The 22315-nt window shown below is 43.5% G+C and overlaps 1 protein-coding gene across 1 annotated transcript in view; it reads left to right on the forward strand.

Moving 5' to 3' along the window:
• The window catches only part of LOC126253593 (cuticle protein 18.7-like), a 91723-nt gene that overhangs the window by 33135 nt on the left and 36273 nt on the right, over positions 1 to 22315 (forward strand). The gene's annotated exons all lie outside the window — the stretch shown is intronic.

Here is a 22315-nt window from a genome sequence, read left to right on the forward strand (position 1 = left end):
CACATTATCTTTATTCCTGAGTAGTCCAACACGTTCAGTAGTATTATTACACAATGACAGTGATGAAGCTGGTTGAAATGGCTCTAAGAACTATGGGACTTAACATCTGAGGTCATCAGTGCCCTAGACTTTGAAGTACTTAAACTTAACTAACTTAAGGACATCAAACACATCCATGCCCGAGGCAGGATTCGAACCTGCGACCGTAGCAGCCACGTGGTTCCGAACTGAAGCGCCTAGAACTGCTCGGCCACCGCGGCCGGCCAGTGATGAAATCAACCGACATTTATAACGAGGTTAGTATCTTCCTTTGGATCGTGGCCATGCAGAGGTGATTTAGTCCTATATAGCTGGTGAATGTGCTGTCTAACCCTACCGTGACTGGAACAGAGGCGTAATATTCCCCAGAGAAACTGCGTATGATGCATGGCACATTCAAGGAAAGGTCTTAATGGGGTGTTCAGGACTATACCCACGTATTACTGTCCCTTCGTGATGTTGAGGGATGTGAAATATCCCACAGAAAACCTGTATTATTTCGGCGCGGGAGGAAACATGTTCCCGCGAGTTCAGCAAAGGCACAGTAAGAGTAACTAATGCCGTGGCGCCTTGCACGGGTCAGATACTGTGTACGTTTGTTCTCCCTTCCTGTCGACAGCATTTATCCTTGATAGGTAAGAAAATAGTGCACGAAAGCAAATGGCTGTGAACAGGATGTAGTACATTCCAGAGAGCGCTGAACAGTTGCTTACAGAATGCATTTGAAGTGGAAGGCCACGTAAACTGTTCCTACCAGAGAGTTGTATGAGCCGACAAATTTCAGTTGTGACTCATTGGTATTGTTGTAATGCCTAACTCGTTACAAAAGGTGATATGTTTGAAATACATGATCAGTTAATCAGAACATTAACTAATGGTATAATCGTCAGACGAACGACAACAAAGAGATAAATTAGATGATAAATTTAGTTTACACGTAACAGATGCTAATAATACAATATTTAATTTACTCTGTACCAGATGTTTATAATTAAAGTGCAGCTGCTCACAGGGTTCCAGTTGGGGCTGCAGTTGTCGTATGACACAGAAAGTTGGTAGGTATTGTAATGCGTTAATGCGGAATCAATTTACGCTGAAAAAAAATTGTTCCAATTTTGTCCACCAGGTGCGAATATGGCGCTGTGATTGCAAGAAAGATGTGCAGAAATGTTTCCGTGTGTAATAGATCAGGAACGGGACGTGGGCAGAAAGGGTCAACCAGTGGGAAAGTCGTGATGCTGGTGTTTCGATTAAGCACCGCTTACAAAATTTGTTCAATACAGACACCTAAGACGTCGCCGATATGCTGTATCCGTAAGACTAAGTGATCAACAGTTGCTCGCGCAACGTGCTCCTGTATACTGGTCTTCAGATCAGGTAGATACCGAACGTGTCCCTGGTAAACGCGTTCTTTTACATAGCCCCTGAGGCAAAAGCCACTTGGATTCAGATCAGGTGATCTTGCACGCCACGCATCTGGAAAACCTCTGGAGATAACACGTTGGTGAAAGGTTGCGTTAAGCCGATCTTTCACTAGCTTCCATAGAGTTGCGCTCTTCCAAAGCAGGAATAACGTGCTCTAGAAGTAGGTCTCGTTAACGCACAGACATCACTGTACATCTGGCAGGTTATAATGCGCATTCTAGTGTAGAATACTGCCCGCCCACACGTCATGAAACTCCGAATCGGCCAGAAACGGAAGGGCGTATTCAAAATGTTCCTCCGGATCATGAGGTTTCAGTTGCTACACTGTCTGGATCTCGTACGGGTACCAATGTAAAACAGACAGCAAAACTTTCCGTTCTATTGACCGTGGGATGGACAATTCTCGTGACTCTGCAGGAACACTAGCTCTACTCGGGGAACGTGTGCTGCATGGTCAGTTACAACAACAGCAACATCTACAATAACTTCCATCGGAATAAGGCGCCTTCCTCTGCCAGGTGACACACGAAGACCACACGTGTTTTCGATTTTCATTATCATCTTCTTTAAACCATTTAATGACACTGGGCCTCTCCTCAGATCTTACAGTAACCGATACTGTCTCGATGCAGAAATGTAATTCCTGTCGTTTACATAAAACAGATTCACTAATAGCTCACGCTCTCTCTCTCTCTTCTCGATAGCCATACTGTTCACTCGAGTTATGGTTTGTGAAATGACAGTGCGGATGTCATACACAAACTGCAGAGCGCCTAATTTTCACTTGGTAGCCACAACAGGAACTAATATGTTTTCCAGCGTACATCGGTTAAGCATTAAGGCATTAGCATTGAAACGGTGCAGTAGTTTCCGCTCCATAAGCAGCAGGTTTCGCTGCTCGCTCGCAACGGGAAATACAAACAGAGGCGGCTCCGCCGACTATTTTATTGCACGACGCGGCCGGCCGCGGGTGCAACAGAACCCATGTGGACGGGTGGAAGGAAATGTGTCAGGCTTCATAATACATATTTATATGTGTCGTGTATTATCCATTTCTTGTACGTGAATTTGAATCTGCACATGCACTTTACTAATCCTCCTCACACCTTTCCATAAAGCGTGGCCAAATCTTAGCTGGGAGGTAGTTCTGTATTATAGTAGTGCCAACCTTACTCCTGGGTAGGGGATCAGAGAGACAGCACAGGCAGGTAAAAGTCAGAGACGTTCCAGTGTCACATAACCTGGGGTGGAGAGGTGGGTCATGGCCAAGTGGTTCGACCATCCCCTCGCCGGGGCCCAAGAAGTCCTCCGACTGCCCGCGATATTCTGGGAGTATTACAGAAGACGGGTAAGTGAGAAGACATGCCCTCAGTGCGTATGTCTCGATGTTCACGCGTGGAAGAGAGGTATTTGAATATTTGCACTAATTCTTTTATTTCCAGCTTCGGACTGTGTAAGGAAATGAGTGTTCTGGTTTAATTTCGGAAATTTGACTCCCCTGTGTTAACGTATCTGGTCCCCAGTTTGCCCGTTATCCTCCTCACATAGTGGCTGTCCCATGTAAAATATTGGGAGACTTTGGTCCTATACATTTGGCCAACGCAATTCCTTCTTACCTGTAGAAATATGCGTGCAGATTAGTATATAATAAACCCGAGCTATAAGTTGTAAAATTGTAATATCTGTAAACTGGAACAATTGCTACAATCGCTGTAAAGTCGAATCATAATGTTTAAAATAAATAGGTATTCAATTGTCATCTTTAACATACCCTAAAAATCATACAGGGGTCAAGTTAAAAGATTTCATTTAAAATAAAAGATACAGAATACAGGGACCCACACATCAGCGTGTGAGCCCTCCAGCCCCTTGTCTAGTGTCGTACAGATAGGGCACGCTTTCTAGGTAGCTTCCCTCCCCAGTTATCCCTTGCGCAATTTTCTTTCAGGGATTGGCGACATCAACTTTCATGTGGCGTCCCTAGGCAACAGGGTTTGACGGTAATCTTTCAGCATTATCAACAAAGTTTCGCTGCCATGCGATAATTACAGTCCATAGTAGAGTTCCGCGAGCAGTTGCACTTCAATTACAACCATCCGGTGTAAACACTGTGGTCTCACTTGTGAACGAAGCAAAACCTTCAAGTGGGCTAAAATGTGCACATGTGCACAAAAGGGGAGAAACCAGTTTTCCGTTAATTTCTCACCCTGTAATGTTTGTTACCGCTCCTACTACATTTTCTAACGAGCAACTGATGATGTTTTGACGAATTAGACAGCCATGAATCACATTTTGCTCTGCGCTTGGACTCCAAAATCGTTGTGCTGCTGGTGCAAATGGTTCAAATGTCTCTAAACACTATGGGACTTAACATCTGAGGTCATCAGTCCTCTAGAACTTAGAACTACTTAAATCTAACTAGCCTAAGGACATCACACACATCCATGCCCGAGGCAGGATTCGAACCTGCGACCGTAGCGGTCGCGCGGTTCCAGACTAAAGCGCCTAGAACCGCTCGGTTACACCGGCCGGCTGCTCGTCCAAAACACGATTAGTGATAAATAAATAAATTACGTAAGTTAGTACTTCACGCACATACGTGCCTGATATGAAACAGCCCACTCTTTCCGCATACTACACTCCTGGAAATGGAAAAAAGAACACATTGACACCGGTGTGTCAGACCCACCATACTTGCTCCGGACACTGCGAGAGGGCTGTACAAGCAATGATCACACGCACGGCACAGCGGACACACCAGGAACCGCGGTGTTGGCCGTCGAATGGCGCTAGCTGCGCAGCATTTGTGCACCGCCGTCGTCAGTGTCAGCCAGTTTGCCGTGGCATACGGAGCTCCATCGCAGTCTTTAACACTGGTAGCATGCCACGACAGCGTGGACGTGAACCGTATGTGCAGTTGACGGACTTTGAGCGAGGGCGTATAGTGGGCATGCGGGAGGCCGGGTGGACGTACCGCCGAATTGCTCAACACGTGGGGCGTGAGGTCTCCACAGTACATCGATGTTGTCGCCAGTGGTCGGCGGAAGGTGCACGTGCCCGTCGACCTGGGACCGGACCGCAGCGACGCACGGATGCACGCCAAGACCGTAGGATCCTACGCAGTGCCGTAGGGGACCGCACCGCCACTTCCCAGCAAATTAGGGACACTGTTGCTCCTGGGGTATCGGCGAGGACCATTCGCAACCGTCTCCATGAAGCTGGGCTACGGTCCCGCACACCGTTAGGCCGTCTTCCGCTCACGCCCCAACATCGTGCAGCCCGCCTCCAGTGGTGTCGCGACAGGCGTGAATGGAGGGACGAATGGAGACGTGTCGTCTTCAGCGATGAGAGTCGCTTCTGCCTTGGTGCCAATGATGGTCGTATGCGTGTTTGGCGCCGTGCAGGTGAGCGCCACAATCAGGACTGCATACGACCGAGGCACACAGGGCCAACACCCGGCATCATGGTGTGGGGAGCGATCTCCTACACTGGCCGTACACCACTGGTGATCGTCGAGGGGACACTGAATAGTGCACGGTACATCCAAACCGTCATCGAACCCATCGTTCTACCATTCCTAGACCGGCAAGGGAACTTGCTGTTCCAACAGGACAATGCACGTCCGTATGCATCCCGTGCCACCCAACGTGCTCTAGAAGGTGTAAGTCAACTACCCTGGCCAGCAAGATCTCCGGATCTGTCCCTCATTGAGCATGTTTGGGACTGGATGAAGCGTCGTCTCGCGCGGTCTGCACGTCCAGCACGAACGCTGGTCCAACTGAGGCGCCAGGTGGAAATGGCATGGCAAGCCGTTCCACAGGACTACATCCAGCATCTCTACGATCGTCTCCATGGGAGAATAGCAGCCTGCATTGCTGCGAAAGGTGGATATACACTGTACTAGTGCCGACATTGTGCATGCTCTGTTGCCTGTGTCTATGTGCCTGTGGTTCTGTCAGTGTGATCATGTGATGTATCTGACCCCAGGAATGTGTCAATAAAGTTTCCCCTTCCTGGGACAATGAATTCAAAGTGTTGTTATTTCAATTTCCAGGAGTGTATATTCTCGACTCACAGTCTCTCATAAAAACATTATTTTTTCTTCTTTCGTAAGCCTCTGCACATTCTTACGATAATTCCCGTAGAAAATGTGCAATTTTAATTAAGTAGGCGTACACTAAAGTGGTACAAAATGAATGTCATACCAAGAAGCATACCGTGCTTCTGAACAACACATAAATTCTGCTCGCACTAACTGCACTCCGCTTTGAGCGACCTACCACAATGCTTTTACGTTTCTCGAGCTGCAATAAAAGCTAACGGTCTGTTTAATGGTGCCGTTGAGTATATCGATGAAGTTGTGGTCAAGGCTAGGCTGCGCTAATGTTGTGCAGGGACATTCCAACAGACCGCCAGAGATTATAGTAACTTTCACAAGGGCTAATGCAGACGTTACAGAGAGTGTATTGCATATTTAGCCCAACAGAAAATGCAAATAGTTATTAACGCCAGCGACGATGATTCACGTGTCAAACAGCAATGAAATGTTACCGTTTTTATTTATTACGCTACATTTTTAGTTCCTGTTTAAAATAACTGTGCTGCAAACAATGATAACTAGTTTGACCAAATTTCATTGTGGTGCACTGCATTATTAGTGTGAATTTTTGCATGTGTACTTATACATTATTTTTACAGAGCAAACCTGTCTTAATAAATGTATGTAACGCGTATTCTACCAAACTTGTCCTGTCTTCTGAATAAATATGAAAAGAGTGTTACTTACGAAATGAAAGTAGCAACAAAATGCGCTTGACATAGTGATAAATGTACTACTTTAAAACGTGTGTAATCTCGCACTTTTGCACGATGCTTATAATTGTTACATATATCTTATTTGTCCTTCATCCAGAGGAATAGCACAGCGTCCAGATTGCCTTTAATCCATGTGCGAAAACAACAATTTAGGTGCACGTTGAACACAAATGCATTAAATGTTACTTCAGTAACCACACAGCTGCAGCAGTGAAACTACTAGAAGCAGTAGAACTTTCGCTGAAGTATGCCCAGTAAACATACAGTTCCATTATCAAGGAATGATGCTGGAGACTTGTTAAAACTAAATGAGGGGCACACAAGGAACATCCTCTTATGTGATTTCATTCCAGGACAAAGCAGCGGAAAATTCGTGGGAGTTTTTGTCTTAGAGGCATTTCTGAGTAAAATTTCTGCTGTGTAACGTAATGTTAAGTGAGGAGAATCTTTTCTAACTCGAAAAATGTTTAAACGTGCGAAAGAAGGACATTTATTCCGGAGAATTCAAAAAAATATTTGGTCATCTATTATGACATGCACAAGTAATGCTCGTTAGCAACGTGACATTACTAAAATTGAACTTAAATATCGCTAAATATATATTTGAAACTGTAAGGAGTTTCTGTTTTGTGTTTATTTCTTACAGGGCTGGCTAATGTATTTGTAGCGCATATTTTCGGAACTATAGTTCATATTCACGGTGCTTTTAGTGCATATACACATGTGCAAGCATGTTTTAATAACTTTTATGCGTATCTGCCAGCCCAGTAATGCTGACAGTGATGTAAGTGAAAACCGTCATAGAAGTAGGCGCTAATACTAAACCAAAAATCTTTATTTTCATAACGCTACGATGAGCCAATAAGCGTAACACAGATTTGCTGAGATAGTGGTTAGAAGCTCCAACATCGCCAGAGTGAAACCTATATTGCTAGAAACACTCTGCATGTATTCAGTAGCGATAACATAAGAACACTGAAAATGAAAAGCCCTGTCAAGTGCTCACAGGTAGCTGGAGGCAGATTGGATGCATCCTTGCACAGATCCGTATGTTTGTCAGTTTCAGAAGCGTGAAGCCGTTCCTGGCCAGACACTTCTCGTTTTTAATAAGCAGATCCAGTCAGTCATCGATCCAGTCAATTATCGATTAAGGTTTTGTTTAGATCGGTCAGTTTATTTTTGATTCGAGTCACAAATTAACAAGAGTGTTTGTAAAGGTCACGGAAATTTTCAATCTTTTTCTCTATATTTCAGTTGGGTTTCTGTGCATGTAATATTATATTTTTTGCGCCTGAGACCACGCGATCCGAGATGCCCTGCTGTGTTACTCTCTGGGATTCAGTACTCGTCGACCCGATGTGGCAAATACATTGCCCGCCCATACTGTTTTGGTTCGGCGTTGCTCTGGCGTCTGTATCAAACGTTTTCTTCCTCCTTTATAAAACAGTGCACAATACGAGAGTCCAGCAGAACACTAAAAACTGGTGGCCCGAAGAGACACGCCCCAGCGAATAAATGGCCATTTTACAGCTAGGCCCTTCCGTCAAAGCGTTTTCTGCTTAGGGCTTTGTACAAAAGGCAGGCGGAAGGGAGACCCAATTGAACAAATCGCTACCTGCCTGCTTCTCCCGAAAGCAGCCAGTTTATTCAGACTCTTTTCCTGTGTTTTTACCACTTGGTGAAAGTTTGTTGTGACAAACTGACGCCAGAACTTGGTGTGTTATTTTTTCTCACTCACGGACAAGAAACGTATTTGGTTTTCTCAGAAACAGCTGGAGTGGGAGGCCAGGTATCGTTTTCTGATCCTTGTACGCGAAAAGACCACGCACTGGTAGAACAAAAAGGCTAGATGACGTAGGTTCACGAGTTGGAAATATTCTGAACAACACAGGCGAAAAACCGGTCCATTTGAGAACAACTTTCACTCAGTTTCTGGCGATAGATAAACAGTAAAATAACAATTATGCTATTGGTTGGAGTCGGGTCAACTTTTCCCCATTGATGGGTGATTTTTAGACCCAAATTCTGAGCAGATCAGGCATGGCAAACATGTTGTAACTTCACTGAGGCCTGTATTACACTATCATATTTCTCTGATAAAGAATTATGATAAAATATTCGTCAAATTTCTTTGACAAAAATCTTTGGCGTGGCGCTAAAAATGGGCATTACACTGTCGTCATATTTTTGATCAAATTTCAAGATGGTGCACTACAACTTGTTATTATGCGCTCCAGTTGCTAGTACGACAATTGCACTGTGTGAGTATCTGGAGGAAAAGAGGGGCAAAAAAAGGAAAGATACTTGGAGGAAGCTATAGGTATTACGCCGAGATAGCAAAAGCATTCATCAGAATTTGTTACGTGAGCTGTTAGTGGAGAACGTATATATATAAATTACTTACGAATGGATGAGAGTATATTTCAGTATTTGCTCTGTAAAGTGGCTTCCCATATTACAAAACAGAATACTAGCTTGAAAAATGCTGTATGTACAGAAGGCAGGCAAACTGTGACGCTGAGATTTCTTGACGCAGGAGAGAAATACTGTAGTTAATAACATAGCACTGGAATATCACATTGCACATTAACGAAAATAACTTCAGAAAAGAGTGGAGCGATTTATAAAGCACTGAAGGGGGAATATGTGAAGGTAAATTAATGTTTTGTACACTATATTGGCAATATGAACTATTTTTACTTTTGAATAATTTACTTAATGGAATTAGTGTTCCAAAAACACCAAAATAAATAAAAAAAAGTACCAAACAGACGAAGCGCTTTTTAACTTGTGGCATCCAGAGTTCAAAAATAAACAAATGTAGAATTGAAAACTAAGAACGAAATTTCAGTTTTAGAGTGTGAGAACATCCTCTATTCCGACTTGCTGAAAAACTGCCTGGATGTTTCCAGATGTAGAGGTGGATAGCTGTAGTTGTGTCTTTCTCCTCCTTCCCCCTCGCTCTATGAACATCTCTTCGTCCTCATTTCTCTCTCCACGTTATCACACCCACCCAAATAGCACGCTGATGCCAATTACCACTGCAGAATTTATTTCTAGATTGCAACAAACATGTGTCCCAAATTTGATTTAAATCGTTCAGGTGGTTTAGGATGAGCTTTTTGCCTGTGGGTTTGCTCACATACGCGTATGTAAAATATATTTCACATGTCCTTATCACATTTAACGTGTGTTTGTACACATATTTCTCCTGTATGTCTAGCAAATTTCGCCCTGCAGTTTATCACGTGGCTTCAACTTTATGATGTCGTATCTCCTGAACTATTTTCCGTACAATGATATAGTTTTTCAGTTACGTCCATTGGTATATGCGCATACTGTCTGTGAAATGTGTTTTGAAGAGAGTAATAAATTAAAACGTAATGCATCATGTGCAGTTCTACTGGATGGGCAGCGAAAATGCAGTAAAAGACGAACTTTTTTCCTTTCATAGTTTTGTGAGGGTCGCCAGCGAGAAAATTTCCCAAAAGCTTTGAAAGTATGTGTAAAATTTGTTGCAAGCCTCTAAAATTTCTCATTCTCAAATACTGTATAACTAAAGTATGGGTATTCTTGCATCGTGGGCTGCACTGTTTCCTCACCCCCACGCTCACCTCTTTGGTACCCCCACAGTGGTGCTTAGCATACATTAAACGAAATGTGTACCAAGTTTGGTTGGAATCAGTCCAGTGGTCTAGGAGCAGATAAGAAACACACATACATACATTCGCATATCGATTCGTATAATTTGTATGGATTTCATGTTTCATTTAAATGTCTTTGTTGTGTACTCAGCCGCTCGGAGTGGCCGAGCGGTTTAAGGCGCCATGTAACGGACTGCACGGCCTCTCCCGTCGGAAGTTCGAGTCCTTCCTCGGGCATGGGTGTGAGTGTTGTTCTTAGCGTAAGTTGGTTTAAGTAGTGTGTAAGTCTAGGGACCGATGACCTCAGCAATTCGGTCCCTTAGGGATTCACCCACATTTGAACATTTGTGTACTCAGCCAAATTATACGTAATGTCCTTCTTAACTTGTGAACGTTAAACATTTTATAGTATAAGTTGAGTTTACTTGTGTTTAGTGTATGATTTCATAGTTAGTGAATGACTTTTTTCTGCTCTTTGCTAACTTGTTAACACCAAAACCTTTGCGCTACGGCCACGTCAGTTTTTATATAGCGTTAAACAAAATCCGTTGTCTAACATTTTAATCGACTAACTGATCAATTCTTCGGGGAGCCATATGCCTCTCAACAGCTAACCGATGCGGGCCATTATGCTATTCTAGAGGGAAGGGTCTGCGTCACTAGCTCTTCGCAAGTTGAGTGGACAAAAAGTCTCTTCAGGTGACCGAAGTAGTCGTACTAAAGAGTGCTGACCTCAGACACTGTATCTTGTCTGTATAAAAACAAGCTTATCGTAGGTATTTATCAAATGTAAAAGGCAAACGGTCTTCTTTCCCAGAAAATTATCATGTAGCAAATGAAGTCACTTCTTTCTCTTTAAAACAAATCATTAAGATGCTAAAGCTAATCATACAATTTCTACCGTTGCATGCAGATTAACATTTATTACGGACAGTGTATGCAAGCTTCAAAATTAATGGTACTAGGAATTAATATAATGTACAGATCACTCAAGATAACTTGGTCCACGCGCATTCTTCTGAACGCTGGGCGATTCTACACTACACTTCTGTTCCAGAGGGTTTAATATCTCAGTTGGCTGTCCCCTGGTGAGCTGTGTGCTTCGTTCGTTACGAACGAAACGTTCTTTAGCCGCTTCAGCGTGGTTGGAGGCATGTGATAATTTGAAATTATATAATACATCGCACGAAATTAGGATAAACTGCAGCGAAAAATAGAAGTTCCTATGCGTCTGCATTTGGATTTGATGGATGTTTGGTCATACACTGCAGCATGTGACATGCAATTAATATATTGAATTTTTCTGTAGCAAACGATTGTATGTAGCGCATTCACTTCTGCTCTTATGTGCCAACGGTACTGTAAGAGCGAACTATTCATGACATCCCTTGTATCTCATAAATGGTTCGAAATATCGAAACGAGGTTTTCGCGATTGCAACATACATAGTGCAAAAATTTATTACTTACCATGATCACTACAGATTTTCAGTCAAATAACGTAACATTTTTGCAGGTACCAATATATTGTGAAATGAGAATTAGTATATGCTGAAATCAGCGTAAATGAAGAGATTATACATTATAGATACTGTACATCGAGAATGAGATTATCGTAAGCTATTGACCTAAAGTGTCCTTAGGCATCATTCTGTAGGCTTCCAAGTCCAGTGTCAGTTTAAATAAGATCATTTTGGGTTTTTGGCTGCGTCACTATGAGACGTTAAAAACTAAAATACCGACGTGTCGATTGTCTTTGCATAGATCCTCTTGGTCGGCAGTTAGTCACCCTGAAAAGAACTGTTTCAAAGACAGTCAGAACGCTGATACTTTAGTTATTATTTTGTTTTGGTATTTCATAATGATGTGGCCTAACAGACAAACAATTTTATTGAAATTGTTCTCAATTTTTTGTTTAACAGTACACTGTTTTAGGATTCTGTCGCAATTGTGGCTATATTAGTACGTTCGTGGGATGATGATGTGCCAACTATGCTGTCTTTTTGGAAAAGAAGCAAATTTTAACATAGCAACAAGATAAGTACAGTAGGTCCACAAACAACACATATGACGTTCCTCTGAAAGAAAAAAAAGGTTAAAGACGAAAATAAATCGCTTCTACTCTTGCAGTTTCCGCGTAATCCTGCAACGCAGTGTGTTTTTAATTAAACAGTTGACTCGTCAAATTATTGGTCATACGGGCTTAGCTTGTTAAGACGTTAGTTTTCAGTCCCGCTAACTGTAGCTTACTAATTCGACTTTGTACTAGCCTTCCATTGCCGAACTGCACCTCCCCCTTCCTCTTGACGCACACTTTAAGTGAAAACATCTCCCCCCCCCACTCTCCCCTCCTCCCCGCACACATACTCACACATCGATGTCCCCTACCCGTTGCACGGTCACACGCCATAATATCTAGTGTACACTCTGCCTAACCTATATTGCTCGAAAGAATTAGGGGAACATGATTTTGGATGTCTGCCATATTCCACAGAGGAATAAATTAGGACTGTACGTATTACTAAATTATATTTCTGTCTTTCACAAATTAAGTTCACAACAAAACATTATTATATCCTCGATAGTTTACATAAAAAGAACTGAAATGTCCGAACAATGGAGAAAACAAGTGGAAACAATCGTTCATCCGGTCATTACGGGTGATTTTCATTGGATTTTGACAGCTTCTATAAAATATAAGACCTCCATAGACTTGCTCCTTATAAATTTACGGAGATTCTGTCATGGTTTCCGTTGCGGCTCTTCAATGAGAGCCTGTGACAGTTCTTGGAGAGTCGGTGGTACAACAGGACGACCACGAACACGTCTCCTAAGCATGTCCCACATACACATGATAGGCTTCAGGTCGAGACTCACCGCCAACCATTACATTACCTCAACGTCCAGGTTTCGCAAGACATCTCCGCAGAAGCTTGCCACACGGGCGTGGCATTAGAAGGAATTCATGGCCACAGCCGTATGCAGCATCCACAACTCCACCTCATAGTTCAACAAGGTCTGTTCTACGTACAGCCTGGCGGTAAGGCGATCATGGACAGCAACAAAATCCGTATGGCGGTCAACATTGAAGCCAGCCCACATCACAGAACCTTGGAAATCTCTCGATTTCCTGAAGAGAATTTGGCTCACCACAGGTCTCCGCATACGAACACAGCCTTCACCTTGCGTCAGAGGAGATGTGGACTCATCTGTGAATAAGATGTTTCGCCAGTGACGAAACTGCCGGCTGACATGGGAACGGGATGCGTGGGTCACGAAGTCTCTTGTCGTAATCTGTTCATTACAGTCTCATCGGATTCAGCGAGTGCAGTGATAATAATGATGACGATGTTTGGTTTGTGGGGCGCTCAACTGCGCTGTTATCAGCGCCCCTACAATTCCAAACCTTTGCTCATTCCAATCTCGACACTTTCAAGAATGATGATGAAATGATGAGGACAACACAAACACCCAGTCATCTCGAGGCAGGTGAAAATCCTGGACCCTGCCGGGAATCGAAACTGGGACCCCGTGCTCGGGAAGCGAGAACGCGACCGCGAGACCAGGAGGTGCGGACGCGACCCCAATGGCCCTTCTGAGATCGTCTTGCAGGGCTGTGGCTGCAACGCAGAGATGTCCAGATATCGGTCTTCACGTGGGGTTGTAAGGCGTCGGCGACATTGTCCAACTCGCATTGTGTACTGATCTGTCTCCCTGTCCACACTTGGAGAATTATTGGCGTTCGCAAGCAACGGCTGAAAGTGCATCCTTTTTCAGTCAAACAGACGGCATTTGCAGCTTGCACTGCTTTAAGACGTCTGATTGTATGTGCTTGATTGAATAGAACGTCCAGAAATGACCACTGCTATCGGTTTATCTCACTAGAAAACACTGGGTCTCTGATACTCACTTTCTTCTTAGGGGGTACCTGACATTGTAATTTGTAACACGACGAACAGATAGCGAATGATTTTAACTGTTGCCTGCAATGAAAGCGAAGATCTAAAGCCATGCAGTAGGACCACGGATACCGGCTGTATCAAAATGTATTAAAAATAATTGACGGCGATGCAAGTATTCTCCTAATCTTTTGGACAGTTCATTTTTGGGTGACATTAAACTTTTAATATTTCATTGGAAAAAGGAAATGAGCGTTTGGTCGGTGACCTGCGCTCCATATGGTGATGAAATGATGGTGAAGACAGCACAACACCCAGTCCCTGAGCGGAGAAAATCCCCGACCCAGCCGGAATTGAACGTGGGCCGGTAGGACGGCAATCCATCACGCTGACCACTCAGCTATCGGGGCGGACAATGTTTCATTATTAAGTACGTTTTAATGTACAAATATTTTAATTAATAATAACTATGCGCTTGTTATGCACCTGCTGACGCTGCAGTCTCAGTAGCCGGCGTAAACCTGGTCTTCATCACCAGACTTTTGCTATCAGTGTGAGAAAAACTGATGGTGTGTTCGGAGTAATCATAATGTTTTATTTACCATCTAGAAAAAAAAAGTTCCATAGTAATTTTTTGTCGTTTCCAGATGCAGGTATGCAGTTCTAGTGCACGTTGAAATCCCCACTCCACAAACCGTAGGACGCCTCTAGTGGAACCTGAACATAATGGCGCAGCCCATTGATAAATGGAGCATCCGTTTTCTCCTTTTGGCCGGCCGCTGTGGCCGAGCGGTTCAGTCCGGGACCGCGCTGCTGCTACGATCGCAAGTTCGACTCCTGCGTTTGGCGTGGATGTGTGTCTTGTCCATAGGTTAATTAGGTTGAAGTAGTTCTAAGTCTAAGGGACTGATGACCTCAGATATTAAGTCCCATAATTCTTAGAGCCATTTGAACCATTTTTCTCCTTTTGAAAGAGAAAAATAATGCAGCCCGTCGTACTGAGTTAATGGAAGGAACCAGCATATAAGACAACGCTTATGTGGCAAGCAGGTTCCAAGGGTGCTCAAACATGTCTGAAACGAGTAAGTGGCAGACCGTCTCGATATGAAAAACTGCGCATCGATAGAGACGTGGAGGCGCTGTTAGTCGAAGACAGGTGAGTCACGATCAGCGCGATAGTGGCAAAAGTGAAAATCCTCCGTGGATTAATTGTCAACACGTTACATGACATTTTTTTGTACATGACGAAGTTTGCCGCCCTCTGTCTTCAGCAGCTGCAGACATCCACGGAAGCAGCCATGGAACTGGGGCAGCAGCGGAAATATCTCAGGCTAGTTCAGGTGACTTCTTCAGCAGCCTAAACATCATGGAAGAAAGGTGAATATATCACTATGACCAATGCAAACAATGGAAACCCATAAATTCATCACCGCCAAAAAAGGTGATACACATCTCGGGAAAGGTCTCACTTTTTTCCACTTCCGCGGTACGTGTTAACAAATTATGCTCGTAAGGGGCAAACTCTGACAGGAGCATACTACCGAATTCTCCAGACAAGATACGAGAGGTTATCGAGATGAAACCCCGCTGTCCACATTCTGCGTCTCAATTTTGCCTCATCTTCTCGTATTCCTCCGAGGTGGCATCCACTAATTTCTTCCTGTTTCCTTGCATGAAGAAACCAACGCGAGGCAGACATTTTCAGAACGATGACTCTGTGATTTTCAAGATGAAACGAACAACTATAATTCAGATTTCTGTTGCCAAGCACTCCAAGTCATCCATCGCATGGAAAATATGTGGTCAATGTCTGAATACGTGGAGAGCAATCCCTTATTATCATGGCCGCTGCTTGAAGTTTTCATGGTGATGATTAAAACATTGTGATTACTCTTCTACCGTTTCTGTCACTAGATTGCCACCAGATTCTTGAGTCTACATCTACATCTACACCTGCATAGGTACTCCGCAAGTCACCATACGGTGCTTAGAGGAGGGCACCGTGTACCACTACTTGCTATTTCATTTCCTGTTCCACACCGTAGGAGCCCTAACTTCTCGAATCTTATCTTCGTGGTCCTTACGTGCAATGTCTCGTATGTTCGTGTCAGTAGAAGCATTTGGCAGTCAGCTCAAATTTCGGTTCCCTAAATGTTCTCAATCGTGTTCCTTGAAAAGAACTTCGACTTACCTCCAGGGATTCCCATTTGAGTTCCCTAAGCATCTCCGTAACACTTTCGTGTTGTTAGAACCTACCAGTAACAAATCTAGCAGCCCGCCTGTGAATTGCTACGAAGTCTTACTTCAATCCGACCTGGTACGGATTCCAAACGCTCGAGCAGTACTCTAGAATAGGTCGCACCATCGTCCTATATGCGATCTCGTTTACAGATGAAACTCTCTTTCTTAAACGACTTGATTGTATTACCCACTAAAACTGTATCCGAAGACGTAGGTTTATTCTTTCTACTCATCCGCATTAACTTACATTTTTCTATATTTAGGGCTAGCTGCCATTCACCACAGCAACTGGAATTTTTGTCTAAGCCGTGTTGTATCTTCCTACAGTCACTCAACTTCCACACCCTATTGTACACCACGGCACCATCAGCAAACAAACCGCAGACATTTACGTATACAGTGTGGTCAGAAAATGTCTGAAACGCTTGTAGGGATATTGCAGGGCAGGTTGTACTGGGATATGAATGTCATAAAAAAAATTCCATACGTTGCGCCGTTTCCGAGTTATTTAGCATTGAAGTTAGCGAATCAGGTCGTCGCACGCGTAAATTAAAGTTTCAGCTAACGAGACAAAGCACTTGTTGGGCAACACCGCCCCTGGCAGGCCGCTTGAATGCGGGCGCGCGACGCTCCGATTGGCTAAATTCTATGCTAACTAACTCGGAAACGGAGCAACGTATCGAATTTCTTTCTTAACATTTATGTCTCAGTACAACCTGCTCTGTAACATCCCTACAAGCATTTCACACATTTTCTGACCTCCCTGTATAGAGAACAACAGCGGTCCTATCAGACTTCCCTGGGGCACCCGTGATGATACCGCTATCTCTAATCCGTCTCCCGCCATCCTGATTTAGGTTGTCCGTGATTTCCCTAAATCGTATCAGGCAAATGCCGGGATGGTTCCTTTGAAAGGGCACGGTCGATTTCCTTGCCGATCCTTCCCTAACCCGAGCTTACGCTCCGTCTGTAATGACCTCGTTGTCGACGGGACTTTAAACACTAACCACCTACCTACCTACCTGTCTCTAATGACACAGGGTCTGGTATCTACTGAATCCCAGCTCGTCCAAATATCCTAAGCCATACACACTGACAATAACAATAAAGGACAAAAACAGATCACAAGAAGTCATTGAAACTCTTCATGTGACCCAACTGAATGTCTGACCAAAATATGCCAGAGAAAGGCAACAGATAACCATCTCCCGTGACAAAACAATGAACAATTAACGTATGGTTTCCACCGCACAATGAGGTAATGAAATGGACTCATCGAGAACATTGAGTCTGACATGTAATTTGACAGTAGTTAGTTCGTACAACGAGTTTATTTGCATAAGACTTTATTTCACTAGCGAAATATCGTATCGGTAAAACTCAGAGAGTCGAGATACGAGGGCTATTCGGAAAGTAAGGTCCGATCGATAGCGAAATGGAAACCACAGTGAAAATCCGATAAAGCTTTGCGTAGATGATTTGGATAGTGTCTCTAGTATGCCAGTCGAACGAGTCACGTCGTTCTTTCCAGTTCTGAGGACGCAGTGGGCACGTAGAGATGCCAAGAAAATAATGCGTCCCTTCAAGTATATTTTTTCAAGACTGCGTTCTATGACGAGGTTATTGGAAAGTTGGTACAATGCCGCGAAAAATGTCTCAATCAGAGCGACGACTATGCAGAGAAGTAGTTCGAAAGTGTAGCTCACTGTTGCACAGGAAAAAAAGATCTTCCTATGGACATAGAAAATATGACCTGAATTACATAAAGCACACATTTCACAGTTTGTGACTTCCATCTTACCACCATATCATAACATTACATTAATTAAGTTGTTTTCTTGTTTCATTTCTCTTTCGAAAGCCTCTGCATTACCTTCATTTCCACTATTCGCACGGGTAGATTAATTCTTAAGGATACGGGTAAATCGAGGAATAACATTGTCATACATGTTACTGACAAACCACAAAATGTGATTTACTATCTTAAAGAACAGTTTTACAGAACAAAAAGTCAAAAGACCCGTTTGACAATTCCAAAGACAATACCACAACAAAAGATCTTATTTAAATGCCTCGTATCTTAGTCCAGAATGTTTGGTTCGTAAGAATACAACCAATAGCCAGTAGTTATCTGAAGATGACCTAATAAGCCCAAAACTAGTTCATACAAATAAAAATCAGTAGAACAAAAAACCGCCTAACTGTTATTCAACCCTCAACATGGAATTGTTCTATAAAGAAGCGACGGAAGAATCCACAAATAAGAATAACATTAACGTTAATTCTTCTATGCTTCATGTGAAAGTGTATCTAGTAAAATTTCTGCTTCTTTGATTAATTCGTCTTGTTATTCTTTGACACGGAGATCAATATGTCACTTACTTTTCATGTGAAGAATTTTTCACTGGTGACTGCAAACAAGAGCAGAAATTTTTAATGTTAAATGAAAGTGCGGCTTAAGACAATACTGTCAGCATATAATTTTCAGTGATGACGTTTACGATACTTTTCTTGTTCTTTGGTTGTTGCGCGTGTAAGAAATCTCATTGTTCTAAGAGAGGAGGAGATTAGTGTTTAACGTCCGTCGACAAAGAGGTCATTAGAGACGGAGCACAAGTTCGGATTAGGGAAGAACTGGGAAGGAAATAGGCCGTGCCCTTTCAAAGGAACCATCCCGGCATAGTCCTGAAGCGATTTAGGGAAATCACGGAAAACTTAAATCAGGATGGCCCGACGCGGGTTAGAGCCGTCGTCCTCCCTAACGCGAGTCCAGTGTGCTAGCCACTGAGCCACTTCGCTCGGTATTGTTGTAATTGTTCATGTTTTTGAACTCTGTAGTGTGAACTACAATCTACATCTACATCTACATTGATACTCTGCAAATCACATTTAAGTGCCTGGCAGAGGGTTCATCGAATCACCTTCACAGTTCTCTATTATTCCAATCTCGTATAGCGCGCGGAAAGAATGAACACCTATATCTTTCTGTACGAGCTCTGATTTCCCTTATTTTATCGTGGTGATCGTTCCGCCCTATGTAGGTTGGTGTCAACAAAATACTTTCGCAATCGGAGGAGAAAGCTGGTGATTGGAATTTCGTGAGAAGATTCCGTCGCAACGAAAAACGCCTTTTTTTTAATGATTTCCAGCCCAAATCCTGTATCATTTCTGTGACACTCTCTCCCATATTTCGCGATAATACAAAACGTGCTACCTTTCTTTCAACTTTTTCGATGTACTCCGTCAGTCCTATCTGGTAAGGATCCCACGCCGCGCAGCAGTATTCGAAAAGAGGAAGGACAAGCGTAGTGTAGGCAGTCTCCTTAGTAGGTCTGATACATTTTCTAAGTGTCCTGTCAACAGAACACAGCCTTTGGTTAGCCTTCCCCCACAACATTTTCTATGTGTGCTTTACAATTTCAGTTGTTCGTAATTGTAATTCCTAGTTATTTAGTTGAATATACGGCTTTTAGATTAGACTGAATTATCGTGTAACCAAAGTTTAACGAGTTCCTTTTAGTACTCATGTGGATGACCTCACACTTTTCGTTATGTTGGGTCAACGGCCACTTTTCGCAACATTCAGATATTTTTTCTAAATCGTTTTGTAGTTTGTTTTGATCTTCTGATGACTTTATTAGTCGATAAACGACAGCGTCATCTGCAAACAACCGAAGACGGCTGCTCAGATTGCCTCCCAAATCGTTTATATAGATAACGAACAGCAAAGGGCCTATAACACTACCTTGGGGAACGCCTTAAATCACTTCTGTTTTGCTCTATGACTTTCCGTCCATTACTACGAACTGTGACCTCTCTGACAGGAAATCGCAAACCCAGTTACATAACTGAGACGATATTCCATAAGCACGCAATTTTACTACGAGCAGCTTGTGTGCTACAGTGTCAAAAGACTTCCGGAAATCCAGGAATACGTAATCGATATGAAATCCCTTGTCAATAGCACTCAACACTTCATGTGAATAAAGAGCTAGTTGTGTTTCACAGGAACAATGACATCAGTTCTGATGTTTTCTACGACGCTGGAGATGTAGGAAGCCAGAATGTGAGCACAGCTTAAAAAATTGAATATCCCATCACTCTCCCATTTCATACATACCGACAGATCCAAAATCGTCGCTTGAAAACCAAATAGCGTAGCCCACGCTTCCACAAGAAGTTGATATCACAATACATTTACTGGAGAATGATTGTTATATCACATTTCCGATTTCCGCGTACGGATTTGTTGAAGCGGAAATTATAGCATGACAGGTTTAGTGGGAACAATGACGTCTTTATTGTTGTTTCATTGGAAATTCGTGTCTCGATTGGTGCTGAGCACCTCACGTTCTCGACCGTAACGGAACAGAGGCATTTCTCGTAAAACGAGCCGGTTGCGTCGGTCGGCCCTGCTGTGGAATGGGGGTATGCGAGAACAGCGAGGTTTCCGACCGATGCTGTCCGTGGACCGGTCGCGTCACGCTTTCACTGACCACAGACGTGCATTCGTGGGCGGACCTGCCCGCACAAACGCCGCGGAATGCTCCCAGATAAGCAGCGCAAAGTGGCCCGTCGCCGAGCAGAGGCCCTTTTTCCCCTCCCAGTTACGTTACGGTGTTGCGTTCTGAGTTATGCCACAGTTACCAAATGAGAGAGCAGTTAGTCAGAGCTGCTAGTCCCCTGAATACGGCGCGCACCGAGGGCACTATTTCAAGATGTATCGGTCTTCACGAACAAAGCTACCTGAATCATACATGATTATAAGAATTGCTTTGGTCTTCAAATGGTACATCTGATGGTACAATGAAAAAATTATTGGCATATTTAAGGCATTCACCTCGTTATACGGTCTTACATGGCACTCCTCTCAAGCGTAAGTTTTATTTTTGCTATCGGACAATGCAATTCCGTTAACAGTGTGAGCGTGTGGGTGCTATTCTGTCATTCTGCGCAACGGATTAATCTGAGATGTACCCTTTACCCTGAGGCTCCTGCAAGATGCAACTTCCACCCCCACACTACTACAGAAGTCAGACAGACGCTCCTAACGTTATAAAGAGAAATGCCTGAAAAACTTTCAGCAATAAATATCTTCTGGAGTCGCCTGCTGTAAAGAAATGACACAAAAATTCACAAAATTTCTTACGTAACTGGTGGGATACTTGGGTACTGGAGTAGTGCTAGTTAGTGTAAGAAAAACATGAAACTCACAAAAATTATTATTTATTTTGCTAAAATTCTGAGAAATCACAATGGCACTTTTAGTTATGAACTGAACAAGTTATTTCCGGGTTCCTTTCGGAATGTGAAGTTACCTCTTAAGGATCGGATTCGCTAATGAAATTTCTATACAAAGTTTAAAATTGTTATTGAGTTGGCAGAATGGCTGAGAGCCGCGCCTACTCAACTTGAATAATTATCCGTTAGAATGTTGCTAGGTACGGTCGAGGCTGTCGCGCGTGAAATGCTGTGAAGTGTACTGTTCTGGAGGGAATATGGGGCTCGCAATAGCTGTAGCGCACAATACCGTAAGCTGCGATGACTGATGTCTGCGCCGCTCGCTGCTGATAAATAAGATAACTCTCGTTCTGTCTGGATTATCCTTTGCCAATCAAACTCTCCCTACGCCTTGATGAAGTCAAGGACTCCTCTTCGCCCCTAGGCTAACTACTGGCGTGGTACACCGGTCAGATAACCAGTCCACCGCGGTGCCACTCAAAAATTCGCTCACAGGCGTTTAACTATAACTCTGTCCATTCACACCGCACAATAAGTGTGGCGGCCAACACAGTGAACAACACTTAATCGCAAGGATTCAATATAGAGTCGCACTCGAATTCGCTCTCGACAGAGGTGCTCTCCCTGTGAAGTACTGAGGAGAGACTTGTTCCTCACTCTTTGAGTACACGTACTAGCGCGCACACTCTCATTGCGTGTTCTCGCTCCAAGAGCGACAAAGGAACGGCCCCTCTCCACGCCAGATGTGAAGGGGTATATCTTTTGGTCTCTTCCATTACTCCTTCAGCTCAATTCGTCAGGAATATCGTCTGCCAATCAGCATTGCTCTTCTAAAACGGGAGAATGACGTTTCGTTTAAGGCGACCAATCTGGAAATCTGTAGCATCGGCGTTTGGCGTTTGCTGTCTCCCTGTGAAAACCTCTGAAACTTCGTCCTATGTTTGTAAAGAATGCGTAGGCTGGGCGCTCCCACACAATGTAGCGGAATTTGCTTTTAAGCCGAACACGGGGT

Source organism: Schistocerca nitens, chromosome 4, assembly GCF_023898315.1.
Source record: "Schistocerca nitens isolate TAMUIC-IGC-003100 chromosome 4, iqSchNite1.1, whole genome shotgun sequence".
In the NCBI taxonomy this organism is placed as follows: domain Eukaryota; kingdom Metazoa; phylum Arthropoda; class Insecta; order Orthoptera; family Acrididae; genus Schistocerca; species Schistocerca nitens.